General features: G+C 45.5%; 1 long non-coding RNA gene across 1 annotated transcript; it reads left to right on the forward strand.

Annotated features, from left to right (window-relative positions):
* Window positions 1-7,285: 7,285 nt before the first annotated feature.
* LOC138581236 (uncharacterized) lies at window positions 7,286-12,606 on the forward strand. Its single transcript, XR_011304480.1, has 2 exons — window positions 7,286-7,384; window positions 12,187-12,606. It is a non-coding gene; the product is annotated as an uncharacterized lncRNA (long non-coding RNA).
* Window positions 12,607-18,963: the final 6,357 nt, after the last annotated feature.

Here is an 18,963-nt window from a genome sequence, read left to right on the forward strand (position 1 = left end):
TATTGTGAGCTCAGAGAGGCAATGCTGATTGCCAAAAGCAAACCCATAACTGTTGGGAATTCATTTTTCTTGAATGTCAAATATGGCAAAATCATGGGCACAGAATTACTTTACTGCAGAAACACACCAATGCCATGTCCTGAACATGGACAATATACTCCATGTAATATCACTTGCTGAAATGAGTCAATCTAAAAAAAAAATCCCAAGGATGGATGCAGTAACCACAAAATCCTGATGGTGGCGCTAGCGGTCTAAACTCTGACAGGAGAGCTGTCTTGCAAAACGGTCTAAGTGCAAAGAAAGGGGTCTCATGTCATTAAAAGTTCAAAGGGGTTGCCTGTCCTGAGAACTCTTGACACTTCAGAACTCAACACAAGGAGCCAGGAAATCACAGGGTTCTGTTAATTAAATGCAAAGTGGCTCCCTGGCCTCCTGATGTCAGCTTGCCAGACACCACACAAAGGACCCTTTCCTCTGAAAGGAATATGTTGATTTTTACTGTTTTACTGTCAACAAAGGCCTGCCTGCCAGAGGATGCATGTGACTGACCCACCCAAGTCTTGGAGGCGGACTCCAACACTCTGAGGACTGAATTGAAAGTAAAATATATATTTTACAAAAACACTGATAACTCTTTGTAATCAAATGACAGAAATGTATAACTTTGAGAGCCTTAATTTAAAAAATGTACCTTTAATTCAAGCCCAAACTCCAAATTGTGGGATATTCTGGGACAAAACCCTGCTGTTTATTAATATTACAGACTCCCTGTTTCAGCTAGACAAACGAAAATGCATTGGTATGTGGGTAGATATGTGAGGAACAGTTGTATAAAATTTAATGAAGATCCAATGTTGTTTAGCACATTAAAACGCGCAAAATATTGCCATTTCTGGATGCAAGCTCCTAGAAACGCCAGAGTCAGAACAGGGGCTAACATCAGTAATGCCTCATGTGTGTATGTCATTTTAAACAAATGTGTACCTGTGCAAATATGTCTTTTGTTATCAAATATAGAATGTGTGCAATTTGACAGGGGAGTGTCCTCTCTGCAAGCCATAAAATGACATCACTCTGACACAACTTAGCTCCCCCAATCAGGGGAGAAATGAAAGCTGGACCAATGGCAAGTGGAGAGGGGTAGGGTCTAGTGATGCTGCATACACACCCACTCTCAAAACCCATAAAAGCAGACAGTCAGGACAGATAGGGACCTTCATTTCCATCTGCCGCTGGAAGCTCTGCCGGAAAAATCCATATTTACCTCCATCAAACCTCCAGAGAGACAAACTAGAGACTTCAAATCCATCAATCTCCAGAATCCAGAAGCAGTGCTGTACCCAGAGAGAGAGCAGAGCTGACCCAGACCCATGTTAGCAGTTCCAGAGACCAGACCGCTGTGTGGAGAGACCGTCCGTGGCGAGTGAAGAAAACCTGACCAGATCCGTGACGAGGCCCATTTAATTCAAGAATATAGTGTGAGTACATAGTAAAACTGTACCAAACCAAAGCTCTTAGTTTAAATTCATCTAATTCAATCTATTTAACCTAAGTAGAACTGCCTGATAACTCCAAATCTGTCACCTGTCATTCTAGCTGCAAAATCTGTCACTTGTCATTTTGAGCTTTTAAAATTTCAAATCTGAAAAACAACCTTTACAAAATCGCTCATATCTCCGCGACCGTTTGTCTTAGAGACTTGCAGTAACTTTCATTTGGAAGCTGAGATCCTAGGCTTTCCTGGGACCCCAAAACGATAGTGATAGTCCTTGTAGTTCTTCTGTAATAGCGCCCGGCGCATTCGCGAATTTTACCGCGATTTGCAAATTTCTCCAAGTGTAAAAAAATCTGCTGCTGCTTGCCTTCCATTTGCCAGAAATTTGTTTAACCTGCTAATCATTCCTGAATCATTGCAAGAGTGAGCCTGGACTAATATTAACTAGATACCACTCACCCTGAACCTCTGAAAGGGAATTAAAAGCATTTCCAGCATATTTCTCATCCATTTCCAGCACATTTAAAAGCATTTGGGCCTGTGTTTTCAACTTCTGTAGTCTAAGTTGCTGGGGTGAACTGAATTACATTTGATTGCATTTCTGAGAACTGTGTGCTTCCCTCCATTTCCTTGCATTGCATAAAAAGGGGGGGTGAATTGTCCAAGAAAGTGATTACATGGTCTTTTGCTGAAATCCTATCAAGTTAATTTCTGTACTGCATTTCATTCCACATTGCATTCATTTGAAACCATAAAAGTATTGTTGCTATCTTATCCATTTCATGTCAACTCCTTAGTGATTATAAAGAAGTGTGCTAGTGCCAGATTCTCCGTTGTTAATCTTTATCATATCAGATTAAGTGTGCTATTCAATTATTAATTTATTCTAAAGTGTGATCTATATATCTATTGTTTAAACTATCAATTAAACCTTTTAACTTGCAAAACAGAACTGCTTCTTGGCTCAGTGGGGTCAGGAGGATTTCAAGAGCCCTCCAGCTAGGGGTAGTCATCTAGAACGCATGAACTGGACATAAAGATATATCAATAAGGGTTTTCATTCAGTATTCTAGACTAGGCGTTGACTTGGCTGTAGTGCTGAATTGAATCCTCTTACAAAGGAGGACAAATACCCCCTCCTACTTTGCCTAAAGTAATTTACAGGAAGTGCACAGTTAGTAATTACGTGATACTGGCCACATCCAATGTTGACATTTTTAATGTTTGATTGATGAGTTGTGAGGCACAAAGCTGGTAGCTCAGCAGGTTGTGTGACTGTTGCTGCGATATGAACATAAACTGCATGACCCATCACCTCTTTTAAAGCAAGTGGGTCTCACTGAACTCCTTTCTGTTTTCCTGATGAAATGAATCATGCTTGCTTTTCAAACCTGTTTGTTTTAGGATGTGTTATACATTGTCAGGTTCATTTATCATGTGAGTTGGTGCTAGTAACTCAGGAGGGCCTACAAGCATGTTTTAGCCCACTGGATCCTTCATGGAATAGAAATATCCATTTGCAGATCAGCTTGGTCCCCCACAAGGGCAGTCCATCACCAAAATACTAGGCAATTATTCTCTGAACAAGAGTAAAAACAGCAACTCCAGACATGTGTTTCGGCCTTGTTGGGCCTCATCAGTGAGGTGAAGCTGCGCCTTTCTAAGCACAGTGAGCAAGGGGTCCATGTCTGGATTACCCTGGGTTACTTAAGGTTTAAACCTCAAGTTTGAAATAATTGAAGAAGTTTGTGGGATCCCCGCTACTGAGAATAAGCATGGGCCAAATACACGGTTCTGTGGAATTTCTTCCACCCATGAGCTTCTACAACGTTTTTGCTCCCAGTAGCCTTCACAGAGGAGAAATAACCATTTGCATATCAGTCTGGTCCCACCCACAAGGGTAGTCCAGCACCGAAAAATGCTAGGCTATTCTCCTACCATCAGCAACCCCAGACAAGTGCTTCAGCCTTGTTTTTGCCAAGGTATAGAGGTGAATCTGACCCTCTTTAAGAAGAGGCAGCAGTGGTCGAAGTGAGGGGGAGCGGTTGGGAGCGGTGCTCCTCTACTTTTTTAAATTAAGTTTTACTGTTCCAATACTTTTATTTTAAAAAGAAACCGTTCCGGAAAGGTTTTATTTTGAAATAAAAGTGTGGGAAGAAGTTGAAACTTGCCCTTTCAGTGCGCTGCACTGAACGTTCCCTTAAACAGCAGATGCATGTGTTTGGGGGTTTGTATTGTGTGTGGCAGGGGGTGTGGCGATGGGGTTTGTGGGGAGCAGGGGCAGGCCAGTAGGGAACATAGTTCCACTACTTCTTTTCTTACACTTTGACCACTGAAAGTGGGCAAGGGGTCCACGTCTAAATGGCCCATTGCAATTTGGGACAATAGCACACTTTGCATATGAAGTATCGGAATGTCTCATGTGTTCACAACTGACTGTAAACACTGAATATGTTTTTTCTTATTTCTTGTGAGAAATATGTTCTGTAAAAGTTATCCTTTCTTTCAATTATTTTAAAACAATTTTGGTCAGAGAGCAGGCCTCAAATTCCTTCTGGTGTGATGAGGTTGCCATGCTTCACTCAGCTGCCTGCCCCTGTTGTCAAAATAAAACATTGGCACCTAAAGTGGTATAGTTTGAAAAATGGCACAACAGCCGGATAAACTGAGTGATTACTGCACATAAAAGGACACATTCTGCTGGTTCAAAAGCCTTTCTCCTAATCTTGAATAGTGTGCAGATGTTTGTGCTTAACAAAAACCCACAGACACAGCACTTTGTATGAAAAAATAACACTGCACGATCCATTAGGAGGGCTATCTAGCCAGCAAAAACATGGATGTAAGGGAAAAAAAAGCTGGAAAACTGAATAAAATGTGTGATTGTATAAAATATTGATTAGACAAACTTGCAGGATTACGGTGGCAGAGACAAACTTTTACACACCCATGTCCTATATCTGTGCATAACACCTATAAAGTGCGAGGTGTGTGGCTTGATGCAATCGGCTTCTCGTTTGCAACAGCCTAGAGCAGGGCCGGGGAGGCTCGAGGCACCTCTGGTTCCGCGCGCAGCTTGAGAGCAGTTATCCAAGACACCGGAAGCCTCGAGCCTAAACACCCTGCGTGTCCCCCCTCACGTGCAGCTCCTCTCCGCTATCCCATAACGAGCCTCCCTGTTATTGCTGCGGCCCTGTCCTCACCCATCAGGCTGTCACATTCCCGGCATTCCTGGCCAGTGAGGCATGAGAGCACGAGGACGGGGATGTGTTTTGGTTTTCATGCCTAAATGAGCGGGGTTTCGTGTTGACCAGCGGAAACAGAGACTAGAACTAAAGGATCGCGTGTTTAATTATGTTCTCTGAAAATATCCAGTAAACCCCCTTGAAAGGGAGGAACGCATGAGGGTATGCAAAATGCCAGAACCACTGTGTAATACACACACACTCTCACTCACTCTCTCTAAAAATAAAAACAGCTCTTAGATGTCTTTAAAGTTAATACAAACGTTCGATGTGAGCAATTACACTACAAATTAAAACTTAATTCGCAATACGCCATAACTTCACAAAGCTCATTGTGAGAACAGTACTAATAAAACTGCGTCATACTTAGCGCAAGTGTTGTAAAGATGCGGTGTAGTGAGAGTGCGAGTGTTGTAAAGTTGTGGTCCAGCGCGAGTTAAGGTTTAATTTGTAATGTGATGTTCCTTGTTTACATTGAGTGTTTGTGGTTAATTTAACCGCGGATCCGCTGCAGAAAAATATACAGAAGTGTAAAGACCGCCATTTCAGCGCGTGCATCTACAGCATGTGGAGTCTCCATTCACAAGTGTTTGCTGTGGAGGTGTACAGCCACGTCCTGGGCAGGTAAACGGTTAATGTTGACTTTTCCAACATTTGCAGGCTTTAGTGTTATTAGTTTGAAGTGTTTGCATTAGCCTTAACTTTGGAATTTTGTCAATGTTTGTAGCCTTGACTTTTTTACCTTATCACTTTTTCTCATCCCCCCACAAATAATACACCATGGTTTGTGTATGTGTGTATTTGTACGCATGTGTTTGTGTTCCCAAGTGTGTGTTTGTTCCTCAATATGTGGGTGCGAGTTCACGATGGAAATACAGTATTCGGTCCAATGAGAGGTGGGGTAAAGTCAATGGATCACCAGACCTTTTGGAAGAGACTGTCTCACCCCGAAGGTCACACGGCCGACACACGGCTGAAAGGCTAACACAATAAAAACACTGACTAGAGAAAGGTGAGCTAGGAGTCCCTTCTCACTGCCACTGGAACATCCCTGTGGTTCTCTTTTTAGTTCTACAGACTGGCAAGTGCATCTGAAGAGGGCACATGTAAGAAGTCGATGCGGAAGTGGTCCACAATGTTATATTAATGTTAAAGGTATTTGTATAGCGCACCGTCGCGAACGGAATTGGTCCCCAGGTGCTCAGGCGGATCTGTAAACGAGAAGGTGGGTTGGGTTAGTAAGGTGAAGAGGGGGTAGGATAGTTAGAGAGGTGGTGTCCTGTTGGCGGCTTCAGTTCGGTATACACCATGCGCTGAGCTTTGGTGCGAGTACCGGATCGAAGTCAGTCCTCGTGTGCTTTTGCTGCGGCTTATGTGTTGTTTGTTGTTGCGGTGTGGTGAAGTGCGTGCGTCTTGCTGTGCGAGAGGTGGTTGTGTTGGTTTCTGTATGAGCTAGGTATGCAGCGTTTGAGCTTTTTTTGGTTTGTGGGTTATGTCTCGAAACTGACCTTCACAGTTTTGGTAAGTACCTAGAATTAAGAATCCTGTGTGGTGCGGCAGAGCCCCAGGGCTCATAATAAACTACGTTTCACCATGCGATCGACAAAGATGGAGGCTATACCTAGAGTTGAGAGTCCTTTCAAGTGGGTCAAAGGCCCCGGTTCCACAAAAATGGAGGTTACACCTGGATTCGGCTACACCAGGCTGATATTCACAGTTTAAGGTGTGGGACTTGCTAACATTCACAATTCTATCTAACTACAGCTCTTGCTAACCTTCACAGTCTTATATAGATGCGACGTAGGCTAATGTTCGTAATTCTATCTAAGTGCAGCACATGGTAATATTCACAGTTCTAGGTGTGGGGCTTGTTAACATTCACTATTCCATCTAAGTGCGGCTCTTGATAACCTTCACAGTCTTATCTAAATGCGAAGCAGGCCAATATTTGTAATTCCATCTAAGTACGGCTATTGCTAACCTTCACCGTCTTATCTAGATGCAACACAGACTAATGTTCAAAATTCCATCTCAGTGGGGTACATGCTGCTATTCACAGTTCTAAGCGTGGGGCTTGGTAACATTTGCAATTCCATCTGAGTGCAGCTCTTGCCAACCTTCACAGTCCTATCTAGATGCGAAGCAGGGCAATGTTCATAACTCTATCCGAGTGTGGTACATGCTAATATTCACAGTTCTAAGTTTAGGACTTGCTAACATTCACAATTCCATCTAAGTGTGGCTCTTGCTAACCTTCACAGTTTTATCTAGATGCAACGCAGGTCAATGTACGCAATTCTATGACAAGACAGGAGGCTCATATTATGCATTACAATCTTTACTCTGAAACCACAGCAGCAAAGAAAAAACTTTTACAAACAAAAAAGTTTCAACAACAGAACTAGATAAAGTTCAATGTCAATGCATGGGGAACTCCCCAAACCATCATGGAGGATAGGTCATACCCTGCAGGGGACCAATGAGCAGGGACCCTCCTTTATATATGTCCATTACTCTAACGCCAACTCCTCTTTCTTTGCTGCTGACACCACAGAGCTAAGTCACCCCTTTCAGTTGTGTCTTACATTGTTTGTCAGTAGTAGGCTTTATTAGTTTGAATATGACATATATTATTTATATGGTAAATATGTGTTAATTACCTTTTATTATAAAGGAATTTGTGTATTTGATACAATGTATCTGGATAGGCGCGTGCGGCCGTTGGTTTCATTTTGGTGTCTTTCAAAAAGAAAATATGTATTATGCTCATACTTCCTGTTTCAGCTGAAGCAGTGGTACAATGGTTGAATTTCGGACTACAGTCCATGAGGTTGTGAGTTCGAGGGAGCTCTCTAATTTATTTCTTCTTTAAAAAATTTCTCGCGCTTGTAAACTCAGGTGTTTCTAGTGCATTAATCAACTCGCTCCCGGCGTGCGCGAGAGCAGTGTTGTTTACACTGTTCCCTCTTCATTTCGCCTGTTTGAATTCGTGCCCCTTGACAGATTTATGGTCACCTGGGGATTCCAGGTGCTGCAGGCTTTGGGTTCGGCCTGCCCCTGTGGCTTATGTTTGTAACAAAAGCCTCTGTTTCAGTACTGAGCCAAGTTAGCTCAAATATAGAGCTGCAGGTCTCCCATGCAGGAAGACCCGGGTTCGCGGCCGACCAGCGCATGTTTATTTGTATATTTTAAGATTAGATATTTTAATTGTTATATTTTAAATAATTGTATTTTACAATGGAGATATTTGATTGTCACCTTTTTTGCTCAGTTGAGCAGGGATTTCCTAATGGGCATTTGGTCGGTTCATGACTTCTTCAGAAAGATTATAGCACAAACATTTTAATAGTAAAAATGTGGTTTTGTTAAATGTTTGTAATTTCGTATCCCTGGTGACACAACACATTTCCTTACCTTTAGTGCTGGAAAGAAAGAATGTTTACTGATAGACTGTGGGTTTGTTAGGTCAAAGTCTGACCATCCAGCGCAAGAGCCCGATGCACTGCCAGTCTGCAGTTTTATTTTATTTTCTTTTTTTATTTATTCATTTACTTATTTCTTAAGTTATGTGCTTTGCCTTCACTGTAGGTGCCATAAGTTCGGTTTCAGGTTCAGCCTGATTCTATTGCGAGGTTACCCCCTCGTGTACTGCTGATTATCACACCCTGCTCGGACGAGCAGTTGGAGGTGCACTTGCTCAGTGTATCCTACCTTCAACTTGACAGTTTTCTTTTGTTTGGGTTATCTTCCCTGGAAAGGTGCAGTCACCTGCTCGGTGGCAAGGTTGCCTGGGGTTTCTGCGAGGGGTCCCCTTGTATACGGCTGTGTCCACACCCTGCTAGGGTGAGCAGTTGAGGTACACTTGCTCAGTGTTTCCTCCCTTAAAGTGGGCAACTTGGGTAATTACCTTAACTGGCATGCACCATAACCTGCTCGGTTTCAGGCTCTGCCTGAGTTCTAATGCGAGGTTACCCCCTCGTGTACTGCTGATTATCACGCCCTGCTTGGGCGAGCAGTTGGAGGTGCACTTGCTCAGTGTATTCCTTCCTTAAGGTCGGCAGCTTTGTTTAGGTGCTGCATATGGCTGACGCCATTGTTTGGTCTTGTAGGCGTGCAGTAACCTGCTCGGTTTCAGGCTTCGCCTTGTTCCTACTGCGAGGTGCTCCCTCGTGTACTATTGGTTGCCTCACCCTGCTGGGGTGAGCAGTTGAGGTGCACTTGCTCAGTGTACGCTTTGATAAACAATATGTTTAAGTGTTGACTGGAACACATTTGCGTTTTTTCAGAATTGTCAGTGGCCCAGAAAGCTCAGTGAGTATCAGCTTATATAAGGGCCGGGGATTCGGTCCCCTGTGAGGGCGTAACCCCTCTTCTTTGGATATTTTATATATATTTCATATATTATATATTCTTTATTTATTAAGTGCTTTAAAGAAAAGAGTGTGGAAGTGGTTGTAAACAGACCCATATGGGGTTGTACCTTCCTCTCTAACCATCTATCTGGTGTTATCATTCATCTTTTAGTTAAAAATTCTGTCACCCTTTACCTTAGTTAGTTTCAGGACAACTCAGTCCTTTCCTTAGGTTTTGATTCCCGACCTCAATTGCTCCACCCAATACCAGTGCTGATTAAGCTACAGTATTTTCTCTCAACATGAGGAAGAATAAAGATGATGCGTTATGCCTCTATTGAGGTCTGTAGGGCTTAAGGCTCTCTTTAGTGGGGACGTTTGTTCTCCCCTACTTTTGTCCCATTGGACATTCCTTATTCTTTTGGTTTCTGGTGGAGACAGGGTCAGCTCGAGGGTAACCGTTCAGTTTTTACATGACAAGTTGAGCAACCATGTTTTACTTGGATGGAGTGTTTGGAAACACTTGATGGTATCAGTTAGACGAGTTGCCAAATAATAACTTGCCCGGCGCCTGCCTCATGTTTTTCCTCCCAAAGCTTGGCCTATGGTTCAGCTAACCGTCTAACAGTGTGTTGCAACTTCTCCTCTGCTCGAGGAGTACACGCAGGCTTCTGTACCCTCATGAGCGTTGCTTAACCTCTTTAGAGTGCTGTTTTCATATCCGTGCTGACCGTTCTGATACAGGTTCCTAATTTTGGAAAGGTCTACATCAGTCTTTTATCCAGCTGAGATCGATAAGTGAACACCTCACACCACACAACGCTCGTAGTAGTGTTAAGCACCACTCATATACCTGAGGGTTCGTAGTACTGTATAAGTACTGTTTTGCTATGGACAATGTGCTTAGTTTTTCCTTCCCCTGATTCCCTTAGTGGCCAGTCAGCCTCACATGAATACAGTGACTCAGACCTCAGGGTTTGAGGGGACAGTGGTCCCAGATTTCTTCTCAACCTTGCATTTACAGGGCATTGATAATTATCCAGAGTTCTTTCCCCCTCATTCCCCTTCCTGCCATCCTTGGGGGAGATTGCATCATAATATTACGCCTCTGGGAGTATCCAATGGTTTCAGTTTTCCTGCCATCCTTGGGGGAGATTGCATCATAATATTACACCTCTGGGAGTATCCAATGGTTTCAGTTTTTTCCTTTTTACAGGAGTTCTGGCGGGCGACCAGTGCAGACTCGCACTGAGCTTTTCCCTCCCGTCTGTTACTTTCCTTTGTGCTAATCTCTGGTATTTCAATAAGTTAACTGGAGTCTGTCCAGTCAGGGGATTGGTTAGAGGCGCTAGTGGGTATTTATTTCTCTTAACGGTGTAAAGCGGGGCTTTAATGTGGTCCTCAGGGTAGTTTTCTTTCTGGATTGCAAGGTTTTTCCTTTGGATAAGTGGGGGAGGTTTCTCCTCTTTTGGGAAGGCTCAATATCCCTTGGTGGGATAGAGGGGTCTGGGAGTGATACTATCCCCCATCCACGTTATGACCCTCTATCATGATGCGTTCCAGAGTCTATACATTAACTTTCAGACGGTGTCTGCCGCTACGATTACCAGAGTGCTGGGATATATATTTGGTTGATGACTTGATTATCATAGTCACCTGCATGGCAGGTGGACCTTTGGGGTTTTCACAAGAGTTTGTTTGCAGTAAGGTGCCAGCTCAGGGTGCTGTGAGCTTCAAAGATCTGCAAATTGGCTGAAATATAGGTTGGACCTCTTCTGGTGTACACCTTCAGTTTAACCATTTAGTGATCAGTTCTTTGCAGTTTAGAGTCTTGCTAAGATTTTGGAAATTTGGTGTCCTCCTTCGGTTACTTTTGATCCGCTAGGGGATTTATCACCAGGGAGGAGGGATCAAGGTTCAAGCACCGGGCATACCTACAAAGGAGTTTAGATATCACTATAATGGTAGTGATTGGATGTCGGATACATGTTTTCTTCTTGCCAAGTTTGGCCTCTTAAGGATCAGGTTTATAATATCTGCCTTTTGTCATGGTAGCAGAGTCCTTCTTCAAGAGTTCGGGAGGTCTGAGGGTCTCCGTGTTGGCGGTTTGACGGGTTTAGCTTCTCAGGTGGGGCCCTCTCTTCCATTCTGCTTCTGCCTCCAGAAGACTTCCCTCCTTAGTATACACATATGTCTGAAGACAATTGTAGATTAATTCTATTGCTTTTCAGCTCCGCTCAGGATGGATTGTCCTATTACAAAATTTATAAAAATGATTTTTTACTCCCATTTTACCCTTTTGAAGATTTGTCTTTCCCTCTTGGTTCCCCAGTGTAGTTCTGTGACATGCCCTGTTTCTAATGCGATATCTTCCTTTAATGGATGGGATGGAACCTATAAGACTTTCACCCCTATGGGGTACTTTTCTTTATCTCCAGGAGAGCTAGGTGTTTGTTTTCATTGGTTTGCTTTCTAGGTCCCCAAAAATGGTACGAATTTAAGTGTTTTGAATATTTGATTGAACAACATAGGTGTTTATTTCAGATGGTTTTGTCCTAACCTATTAGTATAGGAAAACTTTGTTCAATGTTTTCCCCTCTTTTAACCAGAGGGTTTTGGTGGCCTGTAAGGAACGCTGGATTTGGCACATTCCTGTTTTTCTTGCAGTGGATTTAACTTTGCCTTATAAGACAGCTTTTCGGGCAACCTAGTCTTGGGCAATTCTCTGATTGGTCAACAGATTGATTTAATGAAAGCATTTAAAAAATGTTACCTTTCCTTTAATTTTATTATATTATCTATTATATTGGATCATTTTGTACTTACTAATGAGATGCAAGGGCTTTGAACTTGCATAATATGAGCCTCCTGTCTTGTCATAGAATGACTAATCCCCCACACTAACGTGAGATGGGGGTTTAGATTCTATTAAAGACAAGGAGGCGATTATTATCCCTCCCACCCACCCTGGATATGATATGATATGATATGACAATTGTGATACGCATGTACACAGGTGGTTCAAGTGAGAACATTCTTTGGTTTGTTGTTCTTCCCAACCACCCACCCTTCTTGCTTGTTGTTCTTACAGGTACGAGTTGAGGTTCTGCTCAGGAGTGTGGATCGCAGTTACAAGTTCTGGAGTGCGTGATTTCGGGTGAGAAGTCCTATCCAGAAGAACTTCTTCATTGCTTCAGGCTGCGGAAAGGTTGAGATCTCCGGTTTCGCTGGATCCTTTTTCTCTGCGCTACGCAGTTCAACCGTTCCATTGGGCGTCTGGTGCAAGTCAGCTGCAGAAAGAGGGGTTGGCGTTAGAGTAATGGACATATATAAAGGAGGGTCCCTGCTCATTGGTCCCCTGCAGGGTATGACCTATCCTCCATGATGGTTTGGGGAGTTCCCCATGCATTGACATTGAACTTTATCTAGTTCTGTTGTTGAAACTTTTTTGTTTGTAAAAGTTTTTTCTTTGCTGCTGTGGTTTCAGAGTAAAGATTGTAATGCATAATAATCGCCTCCTTGTCTTTAATAGAATCTAAACCCCCATCTCACGTTAGTGTGGGGGATTAGTCATTCTATCCAAGTATTACTGTTGCCAACATTCACATTTCAGAGGTAGGGTAATGTAGAGTTGCAGCGGTTTTCTGGAGTAGAGTAATTGCTCTACTCCCCTCCCATTCTACACTTCCTTTGGTGGTTGCTGCTAGTTGACGGCTGGCCAGTGGCTTCCTCTGCGGACACCTGCAGACACGATATGGAGCCACCTCTGTAGGAACCACCGTTTGCCTCAGGGCCCTCAGCCGTAGGGGCTGCCGGGCAGAGGGCTGCCCCAGGAAGGTGTGTATTATGTCCCAATCTGGCCAATCAGGGACCGGGGGCGGGTTGCGAGACGGGAGGTGGGAGGGAAGGTGGAATGGAGGAGTCGGGACTGCAATGTGAGCGGGCCGGGTCTGAGCCAGGAAACAAGGCTAAAGTAAACAAAGCCAGGCCCAGGAGGGTCAACATACACACCTGCAAACGCTCATGATGGAAACAGAGCGCGTAGGGAGCAGCCAGCGAATACACCGGGCAAGGTTGCTTAGATTACCCAATCATGGACCAGGGGCGGGTTGGGAGGTGGGAGGAGGGAGAGAAGGTGGAATGGAGGAGTCGGGGACTGCAATGGGAGCGGGCAGGGTCTGAGCCAGAAGACAATGCTAAAGTAACGATGCAAGGGAGAAAGAAGGTAGGGGTGCTGGGTTCTTGTAAGTGAGGAGGTGCTCAGGTAGGTACACGCAACTGTGGGCAGAGGAGGCAGTGGGACAGTAAGAAGCAGTGCAGAGTCCCTTGCAAGTGACTAGAGCCAAGAAAAGGGATCTACGTCATCACTTTTTGAGCAAAAACATAGAGCTTCGGGAGCCAGGGATTGCCTGGGTACGGCCGAGCCAGGGCCGAAGCGGGGGGGTCAGACCTGCCACTCGGAGCCCACCACAGGCCTAGCCCACGAAATCGCGGGCTCCTCCAGCAAATAAACAAAGTGCTGTCGAGCCACCATCAGGGCTGCGTTTATTATTTTTTCATGTATGGTAATGTCTTTATATTTTGCCCGCGCTTTGCAGGCAACATGGAAAGAAATGGTAAAATGTAAGAAAAAAAATGGGCATTTCTTTCAATTGTGCCCAAAAAAATGGTCAACTGTGAAAAAAATAAATGCAGCACTGGTGCCCTCTCGACACCCGAGCCGCCATCAGGGTCGCGGCACAGGCAAAATGGAATGAAATGTCAATTTTGTTTGCTCTGTACACTGGGCAGCCATGGTGGGGCCCGTGGCAGGCACATGGCATTCGGGGGTACCGGCCCAAAAAAAGGGTCGGGCTGGAGCCCCTGTTGGAGCTCGGGCAGGCCCGAGCCTCGCCAGGCTCGCCCACCTCTACGATAACATGGTATTACAAATAAGCAAAAATAAAAACAAAACGAACACAGAAAAGCATGCAATATAATACTGAACGTGTTATAAATGAGTATAATATTTCAATGCTGCAACCAAAAGCGGGCGACACGACACCCATGTAACCCCCGGACTTAATTGGTATGGAACTCTGTGTTTTTTTGGTGAGCCGTCTGCTTTTACACACAGGGTTAGCCCTTATTAGTCACTTCTCTGGAGAGGCACGTCTGCAACGTGACGCGAGGTAACAACAAAACCACAGAATGTAGGCGAATTGAGGGAAACAGTCATAACCCCTGCATTTGTCCATTTGCACCCATCGCCAATTAGCTATCCTTAGCTCACTCATTCGCTGTACCTTGTTTTCTTACAAGCAATGAATTGGCATGAGACAGTAGTTTCAAATGGCAAAATTGGCCGAAGTTTTATTTCCACAACAAAATAATTATTGTACACATTTCATGAACTCCAGTCTGTACGTGTGGCGCTTGCTCCGTGTCCCACCTCACTTTCTTCCCCCTATACCATTGTATAGTTTCCATGGTAGGCCCAACTCTCCCAACCCTTTGTGCCTGAGCCTATCCTGCCCATGCAGGTGTCTGTGGGTGGGGAGAGCGCCGATTCTTATTTGGGGGAAGCTGAGCCTTTGTTGTTAACACCAGACGCCCCTGTCGTTAGGCTCCAAAGTGGCACTGGTCCGGAAGAGCGAAGACCCATTCCGGTTTCCTTCTGGCTCATCCGGAGTCTGTCTTTTGTGCTTGGTCGCCCAAACACTGCCTTATACCAGCCTGACCATCCTGCGACAGCGACGTCCAGGAGTCACCCTCCTTTCCTTTCGTGGGGTGGGTGGGTGGAAAACGAAATCCTTTCCTCACGGTGGGTATGCAGGGTCCTACTACAGGTGCTGGATGCTCCCTGCTGTAGGACCCTGCTCATTATAAAGAGGCTTACCCCGACCCTTTCCTTTGTTTGCCCTTCGCAGGCTTTGGGGTGCTATTGACGCCGTTCCGCCCCCCAGACCCTGCCCTTACCCAGGGGGCAGGGGGACAGGTGAGAGGAGGACCCTGCAGCGGTTACCATGCTGCCTCCTCCATTTTTCTTTGTTTAGTCTTTCGTCATCAGCGGCATAACCCCTGCATTTGTCCATTTGCACCGATCGCCAATTAGCTATCCTTAGCTCACTCATTCGCTGTACCTTGTTTTCTTACAAGCAATGAATTGGCATGAGACAGTAGTTTCAAATGGCAAACTTGGCCGCAGATTTATTTCTACAGCAAAAGAATTATTGTACACATTTCGTGAACTCCAGACTGTAAGTGTGGCGCTTGCTCCGTGTCCGACCTCACTTTCTTCCCCCTAAACCATTGTATAGTTTCCTTAGTAGGGCCAAACTCTCCCAACCCTTTCTGCCTGAGCCTATCCTCCCATGCAGGTGTCTGTGGGTGGGGGGAGCGCCGATTCTTTTTTGGGGGAAGATGAGTCTTTGTTGTTACCACCAGACGCCCCTGCCGTTAGGCTCCCAAGAGGCGCTGGTCCGGAAAGAGCGAAGACCCATTCCGTTTCCTTCTGGCTCATCCGGAGTTTGTCTTTTGTGCTTGGTCGCCAAAACACTGCCACGCCACTAGGTGGGTTACCGCCCACCATGTCTCCCCCTCTTTCCTGTTTCCTCCTATAGCTCCAACAATTTAGTACATATATTCCAGTAGAAGAGTTCCATCCCCATTGTTGATAGATGCACCCCATCCTTTAAAAAATACTCCGGGGTTTTTAAGTTGATCAGAACATGTCTGACATGTTGGAAGCCCCTGCCCTTGCAGAACTTTGCCATGTCACCATTCAGTTTTTTCCTTGATTTTTCAACTGCTGGGTGGTTCTCGGCCCCCCTCCATTCTGCCCTGGGAATCAGCTCTGACCATACGATCTCCGTTTCACCCAGTTGTGCTGATATCTCCTCCAAAGAGAGCATTATGTCCCTCAACGGGGCACACTCGGCTCTTTTGAATGGCCTGAAGCGTCAATGCCACCCCCTTCCCCTTTTGGTCGGTCTTCGACCTCCGCACATAAATGAGCACCTGAGTGCTGCATCCATTAAACGTAAAAACCCGTTCCCTTTGCCCTCTTTGTTCTCAGGCACCAGCTTGCTCACCCTGAGTGCCCCAAAAAATGCTACAGTAAAGGCTGCTGTAAATAACACCCTTTCTGCCTCGCCGTTCCATACATTGTTAAGGCATTTGATCAAACCATGCTGTTTTACAATATCGATGGGCCGCCTCTCGTCGGGTTTTATTACCGCTTGCTTGGCCCAGGCTCTCATGGCCAGTGTGATGTAATGCTCTTTGGTTGGGTCCTTCTCACCCCTTAGCTTGGCATGGTGTGCTAAGGCCGCCAGATGAGACACCACCCATGCTCTGGTTTTTCTCGTCTTCCAGCACTGGCCCACAAAGGCCCGTACCGCAGCCTCTCCCTGACCCTCTGGTAGCACCTCTCTTTGGAATGTAGTAAAATGCTCCCAACATGCCCTGTACCTCTTTGCTGTACCTGGTGCCAGTGCTGTGTCTATCAAAGAGCTCAGATCACCCCAACCATTCCCCACCATTGTTCCTTGAACGGAGCCATCACCTTCTTTGCTTTTGGACAGCTTTCTCAGAACTTCTTCCACTGTAAACGAGACAGAGAATCAGCAGCCGTATTTTTAATACCGGGAATGTGCCATGCCCTGACCTCGATGTGCAATGCTAGCAGGCATTTGGTGAGTTCCCTGAGCAACTTCAGCACTCTCAAATTGCTTAATGACCCCAGATTAATAATCTGCACCACTGACAAATTGTCAGACCATAAGGAAACTCTTTTGTTCTCGAGGATTTCTCCCCACAATTTAAATGCTACCACAATGGGGAACAATTGCAACAGCGTGATGTCCTTTGTGATTCCTTTCCTATGCCACTCTACTGGCCATGTCACCTGCTCCCCAGGATTGCCCCAAAACCAAGTGACCCTGATGAATCAGTAAATAGCTTAAGCCTCTCGCTGCTTGCCCAGTCCTCCCTCCAGATTGCAACCCCATTTGACTCTGACAAAAATGATTCCCACATCTGGAGATCCTCTTTTACCTCCGATCCCAACCGGACATGCTGGGCGGCAGGCAGCAGCCCCACTGTTTTTAGTTCAACACTTCTGGCAAACACTTTGCCCGACGGTATGACTTTCCCTGCGAAATTGAGGTGACCCGCCAGCCAGAGACTGCAGCTCCTACAGGGTTGCTCTGTGTTTCCCCAACAAGCCTCGTATCATGACCTTCAGTTTTTGCACTTTGTCCTGCGGGAGCCTGCATTCACCCTTTACAGAATCGATCTCAACCCCCAAAAATGTCAGAGTGGTGACTGGACCCGTTGTTTTCCCCGGTGCCAGTGGGATCCCCAAGTGACCCATCAACTTCTGGAATACCTCCATGAGCGCCCCGCACTCATCGGCCCCTTTCTTCCCAATGAAGAGAAAATCATCCAGATAATGCACAATTCCGCCCCCCTTCATTTTACCTCTCACAGTGAATTATAAGAAGGTAAGGAATGTCTCAAAATAAGCGCATGAAATGGCACAGCCCATTGGCAGACACTTGTCATAAAAACATTTCTCGCCCACTTTGAAACCCAGCAAATGATGGCTGTCCTTATGGATGGGCAATAGTCTAAAAGCTGACTCTATGTCTGATTTCCCCAGCAGGGCCCCTCTCACTGCTGCTTTTACCATTTGCACAGCATCTTCCATGGAGGCATACTGTACCCTACACAACTCCTCCGGTATGACGTCATTCACTGATTGCCCCTCTGGGAAGGAGAGGTGGTGGATCAAGCGGAACTGGCCCTCTTCCTTTTTGGGCACCAACCCTAGTGGTGACACCACTACATTGTCTATAGGAGGGGAAGAGAAGGGGCCTGCCACCCTACCTAGCCTTACTTCTTTCTTCACTTTCTGCTCCACCACGTCTGGCCTCTCCAGGGCTGACCGCAAGTTGTTCGCCTCCTTCAAACCTTGACCTCCTGCCCCTGGGATCTGAAAACCCCAACTGAATCCTTTGCACAACAACTTTGCATCAACCTTGTTATGATATGCATTAAGAAAAGGAGTCATGGCAAGGAGGTTAACTGGCGTGGGTAAGCTCCCTTTAATCACAATCTTGTCATTCACAGGTTTGTTAACATTGTCTCTCCTTGTTGGTACCTCAACCTCTCTCTGCTTTATCACGGGTTTGTTAACATTGTCTCTCATTGCTGGTACCTCAGTCTCTCTTTTCTTTCTCTTTGGGTTTACTACTGCTGTTTTTATGCTTAGCCTCCTCTCAGGTGGAGCTGTGAGACCCCGAGCTCCCTCCCGTTGGGTGTCTGAATTTGCACGCTTTGCCATAGGAACACTCCCCTGCTGCAAATCTCCAGCAATCTTCCCACTCCCCCTGGTGGGTTGCTGCCCGATCCACCCAGGAGGAGGACCTACGAAAGGACCCCCTACCTCGATGCGCATAACCCCTCTGCCTCTCCAGGCCCGGGTCTTCTCCCCTTGCTGTTTGTCCTCGGGCTCCCTGGCGGGCATCATTTTGTCAATGTACCCTCCGACATCAACCTCGTCCCAAGACATTGCCGGCCACACCTGCATTTTTAATCTGAAACCCCGATCATAATCCAGCCACCCATCACCCCCATTTTTCAGGTATAGGTCCTGAACATACTGCTCATAATCTATCCTTGACAGGGCATCCTGTGGGTATTTTTCCAGCATCACTGACATGTACATTCTAAAAGCTTTTAGCCAGTTAACAATGGTGTGTTCTACTTTAGCACTCTCCCTGTCCCTTTTCTCTTTCTCTTTTTTTGACAGTTCTTTCAAGCCTCCTCCTAGTGGTACAATCCCCAATAAATCAAAGATGTCCACAAACTCCTTTCTCCACAA

Source organism: Ambystoma mexicanum, chromosome 3p, assembly GCF_040938575.1.
Source record: "Ambystoma mexicanum isolate Mex_15411 chromosome 3p, UKY_AmexF1_1, whole genome shotgun sequence".
Classification (NCBI taxonomy): Eukaryota; Metazoa; Chordata; class Amphibia; order Caudata; family Ambystomatidae; genus Ambystoma; species Ambystoma mexicanum.